The 13,958-nt window shown below is 40.1% G+C and overlaps 1 long non-coding RNA gene across 1 annotated transcript in view; it reads right to left on the minus strand.

Annotated features, from left to right (window-relative positions):
* LOC106993817 (uncharacterized) overlaps positions 1 to 7,248 on the minus strand; it is a 108,599-nt gene extending 101,351 nt beyond the window's left edge. Inside the window, exon 1 of the long non-coding RNA XR_013404925.1 lies at positions 7,067 to 7,248. This is a non-coding gene — a long non-coding RNA (uncharacterized LOC106993817). The remainder of the gene's footprint in view (positions 1 to 7,066) is intronic.
* Between the last annotated feature and the right edge of the window lie 6,710 nt (positions 7,249 to 13,958).

Consider the following 13,958-nt stretch of genomic DNA (forward strand, 5'->3'; position numbering starts at 1 on the left):
CAGAGGATACTATAAACTGCTCTATGCAAATAAACTAGAAAATCTAGAAGAAATGGATAAATTCCTGGACACATACACCCTCCCAAGACTAAACCAGAAAGAAATTGAATCCCTGAATAGACCAATAACAAATTCTGAAGTTGAGGCAGTAATGAATAACCTACCAACCAAAAAAAAAGCCCAGGACCAGATGGATTCAGAGCCAAATTCTACCAGAGGTACAAAGAGGAGCTGGTACCATTCCTTCTGAATCTATTCCAAACAATAGAAAAAGAGGGACTCATTCCTAACTCATTTTATGGGGCCAGCATCATCCTGATAACAAAAACCAGCAGAGACACAACAAAAGAAAGAAAATTTCAGGCCAATATCCCTGATGAACATCGATGCAAAAATCCTCAATAAAATACTGGCAAACCAAATCCAGCAGCACATCAAAAAGCTTATCCACCATGATCAGGTCGGCTTCATCCCTCGCATGCAAGGTGGTTCCACATATGCAAATCAGTAAATGTAATCCATCATATAAACAGAACCAATGACAAAAACCACATGATTATCTCAATAGATGGAGAAAAGACCTTCAATAAAATTCCACACCTCTTCATGCTAAAAACTCTCAATAAACTAGGTATTGATGGCATGTATCTCAAAATCATAAGAGCTATTCATGACAAACCCACAGTCAATATTATACTGAATGGGCAAAAGCTGGAAACATTCCCTTTGAAAACTGGCACCACACAAGGATGCCCTCTCTCACCACTCCTATTCAACATAGTATTGGAAGTTTCTGCCAGGGCAATCAGGCAAGAGAAAGAAATAAAGCATATTCGAATAGGAAGAGAGGAAGTCAAATTATCTCTGCAGATGACATGACTGTATATTTAGAGAACCCCATCATCTCAGCCCAAAATCTCCTTAAGCTGATAAGCAAAGTCTCAGGATACAAAATCAATGTCCAAAATCACAAGTGTTTCTATACACCAATAATGGACAGAGAAGCAAATCATGAGTGAACTTCCATTCACAATTGCTACAAAGAGAATAAAATACCTAGGAATACAACTTACAAGGGATGTGAAGGACCTCTTCAAGGAGAACTACAAACCACTGCTCAAAGAAATAAGAGAGGACAAAAAAATGGAAAGACATTCCATGCTCATGGATATAAAGAATCAATATCATAAAAATGGCCATACTGCCCAAAGTAATTTATAGATTCAATGCTATCCCCATCACGCTATCATTGACTTTCTTCACAGAATTAGAAAAAACTACCTTAAATTTCATATGGAACCAAAAAATAGCTTGTATAGCCAAGACAATCCTAAGCAAAAAGAACAAAGCTGGAGTCATCATGCTACCTGACTTCAAATTATACTACAAGGCTATAGTGACCAAAACAGCATGGTACTGGTACCAAAACAAATATATAGACCAAAGGAGCAGAACAGAGGACTCAGAAATAACACCACACATCTACAATCATCTGATTTTTGACAAACCTGACAAAAATAAGAAATGGGGAAAGGAGCCTCTATTTAATAAATGTTGCTGGGAAAACTGGCTAGCCATATGCAGAAAACTGAAACTGGACCCCTTCCTTACACCTTACACAAAAATTAACTCCAGTGGATTAAAGACTTAAACATAAGACTTAAAACCATAAAAACCCTAGAAGAAAACCTAGGCAATACCATTCAGGACATAGGCATGGGCAAAGACTTCATGACTAAAAGACCAAAAGCAATGGCAACAAAAGCCAAAACAGACAAATGGGATCTAATTAAACTAAAGAGCTTCTGCACAGCAAAACAAACTATCATCAGAGTGAACAGGCAACCTATAGAATGGGAGAAAATTTTTGCAAGCAATCCATCTAACAAAGGGCTAATATCCAGAATCTACAAGGAACTTCAACAAATTTACAAAAAAAAAAAAAAAAAAAAAAAAAAAAACCACCCCATCAAAAAGTGGGCATAGGATATAAATAGACACTTTTCAAAAGAAGACATTTATGCGGCCAAACAAACATTTTAAAAAAAGCTCATCATCACTGGTCATTAGAGAAATGCAAATCAAAACCACAGTAAGATACCATCTCACTCTAGTTAGAATGGCAATCATTAAAAAGTCAGGAAACAACAGATGCTGGAGAGGATGTGGAGAAATAGGAACACTTTTACACTGTTGATGAGAGTGTAAATTAGTTCAACCATTGTGGAAGACAGTGTGGTGATTCCTCAAGGATCTAGAACCAGAAATACCATGTGACCCAGCAATCCCATTACTGAGTATATACCCAAAGGATTATAAATCATTCTACTATAAAGACACATGCACACATATGTTTACTGCAGCACTATTCACAATAGCAATGACTTGGAACCAACCCAAATGCCCATCAATGATAGACTGGATAAAGAAAATGTGGCACATATACACCATGGAATACAATACAGCCATAAAAAAGTATGAGTTCATGTCCTTTGCAGGGACATAGATGAAGCTGGAAACCATCATTCTCAGCAAACTAACACAGGAACAGAAAATCAAACACCACATATTCTCACTCATAAGTGGGAATTGAACAGTGAGAACACATGGACACAGGGAGGGGAACATCACACACCGGGGCCTGTCAGGGGGTGGGGGGCTAATTGAGGGATAGCATTAGGAGAAATACCTAATGTAGACAATGGGTTGATGGGTGCAGCAAACCACCATGACACGTGTATACTTATGTAACAAACCTGCACGTTCTGCACATGTATCCCAGAACTTAAAGTGTAATAAAACAAAAGAAAAAAAAAGTAAGACAAGAAAATATGTCTGGGTCCCAGGAGGACTAGGATGTGACCCCACGAAGCCAGGTAAGCTCTCTCTCTGTGTGTGCATCCTTCTTGCTGTGGCAGGCTTTTTCCATAGAAGGTGACTGCCATCAGCTTCTGGGCTTTCTGTCTGACCACTTCAGCACTGAAGAGAGACACTGGCCAAATGGTGTCACTGGTGCAAAGTCAGGAGACACCCAGGAACAGATGCATTGGTGCAGCTTCATCAGCTGCTTATGCTCTGATAATCAGGTGTGCCCACGTGGGCAGGGCAGCAGAGCCATACAGCTGGGGCAGAAGACCTGTTCCTACAAACAGGTAGCTTGTGGGACCGATTAGAACAACCAGGTATCCATGGCAACAGTCATTCTCCAAGCACCAATGACTGGTTTTCACAACAGGTAGAAATATTCTGGGAAATAGCCAAAGATCAGCTGTCACTGAGCACTCACTCATGTGGCTCTGCTCTGTTTCAGAGCCCCAGCAAACATCTCTACCTGCTTACATTCCCTGAAGAGATAGGCTCTTTGCCCACAGCTCCAAAGAACAGACATGTGAGCCCCGTCCAAGAAATGCTGGCCTTGCCCCGAGAAGGTTGCATCTTCAAATCAGCAAAGCATCAAACACTCAGGAAAGTATTTCATGGGATTTTATGTAGAAAGTAAAGAGGACTCCATGGACCAGAGTGAGATTCCACCCTAACTGTCCTGGTTATTGGCTCCTTTGCTTAATAGATAACAAGAGCAGACCTTAAGAACAGGCTGGCTCCACATTGTGCTGTGCACAGACCGGCTCCCGAGAGCTCGGGGCTTGGGACAGGTGACTATAACACCTAAGCACTTTTGAAGGCAGCACATCTGCCTGCTCGAGGGTGAAGAAAATTTATAGATGCACGTACCAGTGATTTTCAGAATTAACCCCAGTAGAGTCTTTGGCCAGCAGAATAATCTTCCCCCTCCCAAGGATGTCACACCCTGATCTCTGGAACCTAGGGCAAGAGGGACTTTGCAGATATAATTGAAGGCATAAATCTTGGGGTGGGAGATCATCCTAGATGATCCAGGTGGGCCCAATCTAATCACAGGAGTCCTTAAAATTGGAGAATCTTTCCTGGCTTTGGTCAGAGACAAGAGTAAATAATCAAGACAGATTCAAAGCATGAGAGGGAATCAGCCCACCAATGCCAACTTTGAAAACGGAGGAAAAGGCTACAAGCCATGGGATTCAAGTAGCCATGGAATTCAAGTAGCCTTCAACTGATAGCCAGCAGAGGAACAGAGATCCAGGCTCTCCTGGAGCCAAGAGAAAGGAGCGCAGCCCTGTGACACCTGATTGTAGCCTGCTGAGATCTGTGTCAGACTTTTGGCCTACAGAATTGTAAGATAATTTGTGTTTAAGCTGCTAAATTATTGGTGATTTGTTACAGCTGCAATGAAAAATGAATGCAGAGTCTTCACCCTTCCTGTACACACTCGAGGACAAGAACAAAAAGGTAAACGTCATCAGGAAGAGTTTAACATTCACGGAGCACCAATTATGGGAACCCTAGCTAGCTTCACCCCTTCCTTATTAGACTGAGAGAAGCCAAAGGTGTCAAGCAGAAATGAATTTATCCCACATTTTCTGGAGAACATGGATTCCCAGCATGTACAAAATCATGCCTAAAAAATTAATCACTCACTAAACCAATGAGAGAAGGAAAACTCCTGCAAAAAAACAACACAGGGCCAGGCGTGGTGCTCATGCCTGTAATCCCAGCACTTTGGGAGGCTGAGGTGGGTGGATCGCTTGAACTTAAGAGTTCCTGACCAGCCTGGCCAACGTGGCTAAACCCCATCTCTACATAAAATACAAAAATGCAAAAATTAGCCAGGCATGGTGGTGTGCACCTATAGTCCCAGCTACTCAGGAGGGTGAGCAGGGAAGATCACTTGAGCCTGGGAGGTCAAGGCTACAGTGAGCCATGATCACTCTACTGCACTCCAGCCTAGGCGACTGAGTGAGGTCCCCTCCCAAAAAGAATGAGATGGAATGAGATGAGATGAGATGAGATGAGATGAGATGAGATGAGATGAGACAAAATAAAATAAAACAAAACAAAACAGGTTGTACCTCTTTGAAGCTTTTGCTTTCCCTTTGACTTGCTGTCTAAATTTTTTCAGGTCAGGCTCACGGACCCACTCTAGTTAAGACAATTATGTGATCTGCCCAATATCCCTCTGCTTACATCAGCCAGAGATGGCTTCCAGGGCTTTCAGCTAAGACCTCTGACCCACATGTTACCCTAGAGAAACAGAAGTGATCTTCATTTATGAATACTCCACATGTAATTCCAATGAACAGAAAACAATGAACAAAAGTTAATCATTCATTACAAAGAAAATTCCCTATGTCTTAGGACACATGCAAAGCATAGTGGATACCAGAAGCAATAATATGGGTTGATCAGGAAGAGACGACGTTGTCATCAGAAATATCCAGACAAAATTCAGGTCACCCACATATAAGTGTGGATGGGGAAGGGAACATAGGAAAATAACACATAAAGTGAGTTAGTTATTACCTTTACATTTGGGAAAGAAAGTCTTCAATGGAAGCATATATGTGTGTAATTGCATTTTCTACTATCTGTGTGATTTTTACATCATATCCTAATTGAAATAAAAACTCTCTGTTTTCCTGAGCAGAATCCACTCCACCTGAGTGAGTCTCATGGTATGCACTCTGTAGGCCCATAAAATATGGAAGAACTTACACTTTTTTTTTTTTTTTTTTGAGATAGAGTCTCCTCTGCCACCCATGCTGGCATGCAGTGGCATGATCTCAGCTCACTTGCAACCTCTGCCTCCCGGGTTGAAGTGATTTGTGTGCCTCAGCACTCCAAGTAGTTGGGACTACAGGCACACACCACTATGCCTGGCTAATTTTTGTATTTTTAGTAGAGATGGGGTTTCACCATGTTGGCCAGGCTGGTCTCGAACTTCCGACCTCAAGTGATCTGCCTGCCTCAGCCTCCCAAAGTACTGGAATTACAGGTGTGAACCACTGCACCTGACCTCAATTTGTATTTTTAAAAGTTTATCTTGCCCTGTGTAATTGTCAGTGTTTTACGGATAGTGTATCAGTGTCGCAGAAGCACGTGTGCAGGCTTACCTAATTGGTCCTTATTTTCTAGGACCTGTTGACCAAGGGACTCTCACTTGAGAAGAAGCCTGCCTCTCCCTAATCTTCAAGTAGGACACTGCACTCCTGGGGGGGAACTCCAGCCAGAGCCCACACGGCTGCAACACCTCCTTGCTGGTCCTACACTCATCACTGTGCAAAAATGACAAAATAACAAAAGTGAATAAAAATGACCAGAGGATACAAGCAAAATTGTGAAAAAAGCACCAGCTGCCATCCTCTTGTGGCCTTATCCCCTCAGACATTCCCAGAGCCTTTCCCTGTCTGTGCTCTCAGACAAAGCTGGCTTCGTGAGGCTCGAAAGTCTTGTCTTCTAGATGATTCAGAGGGCAAGGAAATTGAAAGAGGGATATAAAGAAAAGCCTTTATACCAAAAATGGGGTGTTTTTCCCTGTTTTATCTCCCTCCATACATTTTAAAACAGACACAAGAAAGAGGCCTCTTAATAACTGAGCCCAAATTCAGTCACATCTATCCAGGAGGAGACAGTACCTGAGTGCTCACACATTTCAGAACGGGTAAGTCCCTGAAGGTTTGATGAAAATCCTCATCTCCACTCTCACTGTTCAACAACTAAGGACCAGCAAAGGCAGGTCAAATCAGTCACCCACGATAATTTAAAAATGCATCCCCTGCCAGGAAACACCAGCACTGTAGCTACTGTCTCGATTATACTGCACTCAAATTGCCACCAAGGTCATATCAGCCAGGATGGATTTCAGATCAGTTCTCAACATCCCCTGTACACCTAGGACCTCACCTCCCACCGTCTTTCTTCACCTCTTCTCAAGAGTGAGAAAAACAAAAATACTAAACATATTCATTCCATCCCGAAGTATTCATTATGAAACCATATTTCACAGCTGTTGCTAAACCATTTCTGCTTTCCCATAAGTGGCTCCCTTTAGAGAAACCAGAACATCCTTGCTGTTATTCCTCAGATCACAGAACAGCAGTCCCCGAACTGCTCCTTTATCGACGGAGCCCCGGGAGAAAAACAGAGCTCACTAACGAGGAACTCACTTCGGCACACTTCACTACAGACTTACCCAGGCGAGCTGTGTGGGTTTTAGGAGACAGAACAGGAGTCCGTCCTTCACTGGAGTGAGGCATGGCATTGTGGATTTGAAGTAAAAGCTTAGAATTCAAGCTACAGCTCCATCACTTTCTCTGTGAGACCTGAAATCGTGTAATCTTTCCCATCCTTGCCGACAGCCAAAAGAGGCTCATGCCCACCTTAAGGATTAGATGGATACATATAAAAGGATTTTGAAGCTGTAGGTGGTGTACAAATGAAGGCATGACATTAAAAAAAAAAAAAATCCTTTTTCACTTCACATCAGTGCTGCCTACTCCCAGTGTACAAATTCTCAAAATAAAATCTGTTTCTTTTCACTTCAATTTTTAAAAATCTGTTTTATCTGCCTTGCCTCTGGCCTTTGAAGCCCACCTGACACTCTTTGAGTCCAAGACACACAGGCTAGCTGCAGACACCTCCTCTCTGGACTTCTTTTCTCTTCAATACTCTGTATTGACAGTAAACACTCTGGAGTCCTTCTTCACCCCGCAACTCTTTTCCTAGATCTCCTTGCTCTTCCATTCCAACTTCACTCCCACCTTGCACTTTGATGCTTGTCTATTCAGAAGCTATTTTTTGAGTGTCTGTTATGTGCCAGGCACAACCATCAAAAATTTCTGTCCCCGCCCCTGCGGCTCATCGTGTGGTTTACTCCTGATTTCCTGATGTTAGAATCTTGGCTTTTCTCAGGTGGGTTCTGACTGGCCTGGTGCTGACATGATTTTGTGTTTGAGCCTCAATTGTCAATTTCATCATCAAGAAGAAGTTCAAGGCGAGCCGGGCCAACATGGTGAAACCCTGTTCTCTACTAAAAATACAAAAAAATTAGCTGGATGTGGCGGTGTGTGCCTGTAATACCAGCTACTCATGAGGCTGAGGCACGAGAATCACTTAAATCTGGGAGACGGAAGTTGCAGTGAGATCAGCCACTGCACTCCAGCCTGGGTAACAGAGACTCTGCCTCAAGAAAAAAAAAAAAAAAAAAAAAGGAGGAAAAGAAAAGGAGATTTGCACATAAATACCCATGGAACTTTCTAGAAATCAATCAGGTTTAAAAAAAAAAAAAAACAACAGTAAATGACAAGTAGGCACAGAAATACAAAAAATATAGGCATTTCAGTTGTCACAGCCTCTTTCCATGGACTCTCATTGGCTCCCACCGTCAAAAATGATTACGGTAACCTCAGCAACTTTCCATCCCCTCGTCTAGGCGGAAACCCCACCTGGGTTCCCTTCCCTCTGTGGTGATCTTGGGTGCACCCATTATGTCCATCATGGCTGTGCTCCCTCCAGAACCATTTAGAAGGTTAGAGACAAAAAACAAAACAAAATGCTTTTAAAGCAGAGATTCCAAGTAATTGAAAAAGCAGATTGACTTGTGTTTAGTTTCCATTTCCAGCAGTTTTGATGCGCTGTCTCTATCCATAAATGATAGTTAGGGATTAAAAAAATAAGTAAAAAGCTTCATTTGTGGTACCAGCTTGAAAATTAGCCACTAGGTGGTAGATTTTGTTGGTTTGCTTTTTTTACGCGCTTTAAAATATTTTTAGTTTGGCATAATGTCCACTTAAAAAAAAGAAGTAGCAGAATTTCCAAGTTAGGTTGAAAACCAGCTAGTGATTAGATCTAACGGTCCCAACCAATAAATCAAATACCTATGAAAGCCAAAAGATCCAAAGTTACATTAACACTGGAAACAGAAAATTAATAATCTAACATTCTCCAGGAGGAATTTATACCAACCAGAGCATCTGTTGCAGATGAAGCCCTGGAACAGAAGCAGAGAAAGGAAGTTAAAAGGGATTTCTGTACCACTTCCCGTCACTGCAAATCTCCATCTCAGAGACATTATAGGCTTTGCTGCCTGTAAAGCTGTGGCCACTCCCCTGCTGTAATGAAGCCACTTTCTGAAGTGGCCATTGTTTGTTTCTTACTTTAGTAGTAATTAGTGCTATCTACCAAATATTTCTCTCTCTCTCTCTCTTTCTCTCTCTCTCTCTCTTTCTCTCTCTCTCTCTCTCTCTCCCCACCCCAAGCATATGACAGAATTAAACTTCTCACCACCTTAAGATTAAGTATAACCATATACCTTGCTTTGGCCAAAGAAAAGTGGTATGTGTCACTTCTGGAAAGAAGCTTTAACACCAGTGCATGAGTACCTTCACTCTTTTCCCTCTGCTAAGGTGGTCAGATGCGCTCCAGATTGCAGCTGCTCCAACCACCTGGCTCTTGGAGTGACCCTGCTCACCTATGATGGACACTCAGCAGGAGTGAGAAATAAACCTATCATGTTAAGGCACTGAGAGCTGGGGTTGTTTGTTACTGCAGCATAACCTAGCCCATGCTAACTTGCATTCATATCTCCTAAGCTAGGGTTGCCAGATCTTCCTCAATCAAAATATAATTTCCCAGTGGATGTGAGGATAGAAAATATGCATTTCACTTTTTAAGAAATTATAAGTATTCACATTTGATAACATTTGCATTTTTGAAACAATTCTTTTGTTAAATAACTACATAGAGCAAGAGATGGTAATTTTTTCTTTTTTATTTTATTTTTCCATAAGTTATTGGGGTACAGGTGGTATTTAGTTACATGACTAAGTTCTTTAGAGGTGATTTGTGAGATTTTGGTGCACCCATCACCTGAACAGTATAAACTGCACCATATATATTGTCTTTTATCCTTCACTCACCTCCCACTCTTTCCCTCAAGTCCCCAAAGTCCACCGTGTCATTCTTCTGCCTTTGTATCCTCATAGCTCAGCTCCCACATATCAGTGAGAACATACTATGTTTGGTTTTCCATTCCTGAGTTATATCACTTAGAATAATAGTCTCCAATCTCATCCAGGTCACTGCAAATTCTGTTAGTTGATTCCTTTTTATGGCTGTGTAGTATTCCACCATATATATATATATATATATATATATACCACAGTTTATCCACTCATTCATTGATGAGCATGTGGATTGGTTCCATGATTTTGCAATTGTGAATTGTGCTACTATAAACATGTGTGTGCAAGTGTCTTTTTTGAATAATGACTTCTTTTCCTCTGGGTAGATACTCAGTAGTGGCATTGCTGGATCAAACGGTAGTTCTACTTTTAGTTCTTTAAGGAATCTCCACAACTGTTTTCCATAGTGGCTGTACTGGTTTACAATCCCACCAGCAGTGTAGAAGTGTTCCCTGTTCACTGCATTCACATCAACATCTACTGTTTTATTATTATTATTATTATTATTATTATGGCCATTCTTGCAAGAGTAAGGTGGTATCGCATTGTGGTTTTGATTTGCATTTCCCTGATCATTAGTGATGTTGAGCATTTTTTCATATGTTTGTTGGCCATTTGCATATCTTCTCTTGAGAACTGTCTATTCACGTCCTTAGCCCACTTTTTGATGGGCTTGTTTTTTTGTTACTGATTTGTTTGAGTTTGCCGTAGATTCTGGATTTTAGTCCTTTATCAGATGTATAGATTGTGAAGATTTTTCTCCCACTCTGTGGGTTGTCTGTTTACCCTGCTGACTGTTCTTTTTGCCATGCAAAAACTCTTTAGCTTAATTAAGTCCCAGCTATTTATTTTTGTTTTTATTGCATTTGCCTTTGGGTTCTTGGTCATGAAATCCTTGCCTAAGCCAATGTCTAGAAAGGTTTTTCCAAAGGTTATCTTCTAGAATTTTTATAGTTTCAGGTCTCAGGTTTAAGTCTTTAATCCATCTTCAGTTGATCTTTGTATAAGGTGAGAGATGAGGATCTAGTTTCATTCTCCTGCATGTGGCTAGCCAATTATCCCAGCACCATTTGTTGAAAAGGGTGTCCTTTCCCCACTTTATGTTTTTCTTTGCTTTGTCAAAGATCGGTTGGCTCTAAGTATTTGAGTTTATTTCTGGGTTCCCTATTCTGTTCCATTGGTCTATGTGCCTGTTTTTATAACAGTACCATGCTATTTTGATGACTATGGCCTTATAGTATAGTTTGAAATCAGGTAGTGAGATACCTCCAGATTTGTTCTTTTTGCTTAGTCTTGCTTTGGCTATGCAGGCTCTTTTTTTGTTCCATATAAATTTTATATATTTTTTTCTAATCCTGTGAAGAATGATGGTGGTGTTCTGATGGGGATTGCATTGAATTTATAGACTGCATTTGGCAGTATGGTCATTTTCACAACATTGATTCTACCCATCCATGAGCATGTTCCATTTGTTTTTGTCATCTCTGATTTCTTTCAGCATCGTTTTGTAGTTTTCCATGTAGAGGTCTTTCGAATCCTTTGTTAGGTATATTCTGAAGTATTTTAGTTTTTTGGCAGCTATTGTAAAAGGGGTTGAGCTCTTGATTTGATTCTCTACTTGGTCACTGTTGATGTATAGAAGAGCTAGTGATTTATGTACATTAATCTTGAATCTGGAAACTTTGTTGAATTCTTTTATCAGTTCTAGGAGCTTTCTAGAGGAGTCCTTATGGTTTTCAAGGTAAACAATCATATCGTCAGCAAACAGGGACAGTTTGACTTCCTGTTTACTGATTTGGATGCCCTTTATTTCATTCTCTTGTCTGATTGCCCTGGCTAGGACTTCCAGCACTGTGTTGAAGAGGAGTGGTAAGAGTGGGCATCCTTGTCTTGTTCCAGTTCTCAGAGGGAATGTTTTCAACTTTTCCCCATTCAGTATTATGTTGGCTGTGGGTTGGTCACAGATGGCTTTTATTACATTAAGGTATGTATCCCTTGTATGCCAATTTTGCTGAAAGTTTTAATCATAAAGGATGCTGGATTTTGTCAAATGCTTTTTCTGCATCTATTGAAATGATCATGTGATTTTTGTTTTTAATTCTGTTTATGTGGTGTATTACATTTATTGACTTGCATATGTTAAACCATCCCTACATCCCTGGTATGAAACCCAGTTGATCATGGTGAATTATCTTTTTGATATGTTGTTGGATTTGGTTAGCTAGTATTTTGTTAAGGATTTTAGCATCTATGTTCATAAAATATATCAGTCTGTAGTCTTCTTTTTTGGTTACGTCCTTTCCTGGTTTTGGTATTAGGGTAATACTGGCTTCACAGAATGAATTAGGGAGGGTTCCTTCTCTATCTTGTGAAATAGTGTCAAAAGGATTGGTACCAATTCTTCGCTGAATGTCTGGTAGAATTCTGCTGTGAATCCATCTGGTCCTGGACTTTTTTGTTGGTACTGTTTTAATAACCATTTCAATCTCTCTGCTTATTATTGGTCTGTTCAGGGTATCTAATTCTTCCTGATTCAAGCTAGGAGGGTTGTATTTTTCCAGGAATTTATCCATCTCTTCTAGGTTTTCTAGTTTATGTGCATAAAGGTGTTCCTAGTAGCTTTGAGTGATCTTTTGTATTTCAGTGGTGTCAGTTGTAATATCTCCTGTTTAGTTTCTTGGTGAGGTTATTTGGATTTTCTCTTCTCTTTTCTTGGTTAATCTTGCTAATGGTCTATCAATTTTATTTATCTCTTCAAAGAACCAGCTTTTTGTTTCATTTATCTTTTGTATCTTTTGTTTGTTTGTTTCAATTTCATTTAGTTCTGCTCTGATCCTGGTTATTTCCTTTCTTCTGCTAGGTTTGGATTTGGTTTGTTCTTGTTTCTCTAGGTCCTTGAGGTGTGACCTTAGATTGTCTGTTTGTGCTCTTTCAGACTTTTTGATGTAGGCGTTTAGGGCTATGAACTTTTCTCTTACCACCACCTTTGCTGTATCCCAGAGGTTTTGATAGGCTGTGTCATTATTGTCATTCAGTTCAAAGAATTTTTTAATTTCCATCTTGATTTTGTTTTTGACCCAATGTTCATTCAGGAGCAGGTTATTTAATTCTATGTATTTGAGTGGTTTCTAAGGTTCCTTTTGGAGTTAATTTCCAGTTTTATTCCACTGTGGTCTGAGAGAGTACTTGATATAATTTTAATTTTCTTAAATTTACTGAGGCTCATTTTATGGCCTATCATATGGTCTATCTTGGAGAAAGTTCTATGTGCTGTTGAATAGAATGTGTATTCTGCAGCTGTTGGATGAAATGTTCTGTATATATATGTTAAGTCCATTTGTTCCAAGGTATGGTTTAAATCCATTGTTTCTTTGTTGGCTTTCTGTCTTGATGACCTGTCTAGAGCTGTCATGGAGTATTGAAGCCTTCCATTCTTATTATGTTGCTGTCTATCTCATTTCTTAGCTCTATTAGCAATTGTTTTATAAATTTGGGAGCTCCAGTGTTAGGTGAATATATGTTTAGGATTGTGCTATTTTCCTGTTGGACAAGGCCTTTTACCATTATATATTGTCCCTCCTTATCTCTTTTAACAGCTGTTGCTTTTTGTTTTGTCTGATACAAGAATAGCTACCCCTGCTCGCTTTTGGTGTCCATTTGCATGAAATGCCTTTTTCACCTCTTTACTTTAAGTTTATGTGAGTCCTTATGTGTTAGTTGAATCTCCTGAAGGCAGCAGATGGTTGGTGAGTTCTTATCCATTCTGTGGTTCTGTATCTTTTAAGTGGAGCATTTAGGCCATTTACTTTCAATGCTAGTATTGAAATTTGAGGTACTGCTGCTTTTGTCATGCTCTTTGTTGCCCGTGTACTTTGAGTTTTGTTTTTTGTTTTTGCTTTTTAACTTGTATTTTTGTTGTATAGGTCCTGTGGGATTCACGCTTTGAAGAGGTTCTGTTTTGATGTGTTTTCAGGACTTGTTTCAAGATTTAGAGCTCCTTTCAGCAGTTCCTATAGTGGTTGTTTAGTTAATGGCAAACTCTCTCTGCATTTGTTTGTCTGAAAATGACTGTACCTTTCCTTCATATATGATACTTAGTTTCACTGGATACAAGCTTCTTGG

This window comes from Macaca mulatta, chromosome 15 (genome assembly GCF_049350105.2).
Source record: "Macaca mulatta isolate MMU2019108-1 chromosome 15, T2T-MMU8v2.0, whole genome shotgun sequence".
Lineage (NCBI taxonomy): Eukaryota > Metazoa > Chordata > Mammalia > Primates > Cercopithecidae > Macaca > Macaca mulatta.